Here is a 469-nt window from a genome sequence, read left to right as displayed (position 1 = left end):
GACAAACACTTTGTTTTGTTTTGTGAGATCTTGAGTTTTATGTGCAAGATCTTGACTTTGACATGGAGAAAAAAAAAACAATCCCAATCACTTTTAAGAGATCTTGAATTTGTTTTGCGAAATATCTTGCAAATCCGACAAACAATAAGGCTAACCTAGCTAGCTAGTCTTTAGCTAGTAGCACGACATGACTACATCTCATTGGTTGCCTAAATACATCCAACGTTTATTTTGACAATCATTACTAATTAATAAATGCCAAAGTGAGGTGTTATAATGGACATCGTTGTTAACTGTTGATGTCAATGATTGCAGGCTAACCTTGGTAGCTAGCTAGTATCTAGCTAGTAGCACAACATGATTACTTCTCCTTGGTTGTCTACTTACAGTCATTGTTTACTTTGACAAGCATTACTAGTTAATACATGCCAAACAGTCTGGATAATCACAGACTGGAATATGTCAACTT

At 35.2% G+C, this 469-nt stretch overlaps 1 protein-coding gene and 1 long non-coding RNA gene across 8 annotated transcripts in view; one reads left to right on the top strand and one right to left on the bottom strand.

Annotated features, from left to right (window-relative positions):
• The window catches only part of LOC116707246 (phospholipid-transporting ATPase ABCA1), a 198,336-nt gene that overhangs the window by 33,772 nt on the left and 164,095 nt on the right, over positions 1–469 (bottom strand). The window lies entirely within an intron of this gene.
• LOC116707248 (uncharacterized) overlaps positions 1–469 on the top strand; it is a 7,410-nt gene that overhangs the window by 6,295 nt on the left and 646 nt on the right. The window lies entirely within an intron of this gene.

This window comes from Etheostoma spectabile, chromosome 19, assembly GCF_008692095.1.
Source record: "Etheostoma spectabile isolate EspeVRDwgs_2016 chromosome 19, UIUC_Espe_1.0, whole genome shotgun sequence".
In the NCBI taxonomy this organism is placed as follows: Eukaryota; Metazoa; Chordata; class Actinopteri; order Perciformes; family Percidae; genus Etheostoma; species Etheostoma spectabile.
The sequence above is the reverse complement of the archived record's forward strand: the minus strand, read 5'-3'. Positions and strand labels throughout refer to the sequence as shown.